We start from the raw sequence: 349 nt of genomic DNA on the forward strand, positions 1-349 counted from the left end.
GCAGCATGGAGAAGGTGGTCACCATTTTTCCAGCCCATGGCAGACAGCCTAATGCCCCAAGGACGTGGGGAAGGGAGAAGGCTGCTATTTACGGAGAAACCCCGGGATGATGGCAAAGGGCAACCTTCTCCCTTCCAGCCTGGTTTTCTTCCAGCTGGGATGGGGTCTCCCAGCGAGGTGGGATCTGGGGTCTTTGCAGGGTGCAGTAGTGGTTGGGAGCATCTTTGCCAGGTGCCAGGTTTTGGATCGGCCAAGGGAAGAGTTTTGGTCTGGGTTTTAACCCTGATGGGAAAAGATGTGCTTGACATCCTCAAGAGAAGGGTCATATATCGAGGACCAGAGAACCTAC

The sequence above is a fragment of the Fulmarus glacialis genome, unplaced genomic scaffold, assembly GCF_000690835.1.
Source record: "Fulmarus glacialis isolate BGI_N327 unplaced genomic scaffold, ASM69083v1 scaffold30993, whole genome shotgun sequence".
NCBI classification, from domain to species: domain Eukaryota; kingdom Metazoa; phylum Chordata; class Aves; order Procellariiformes; family Procellariidae; genus Fulmarus; species Fulmarus glacialis.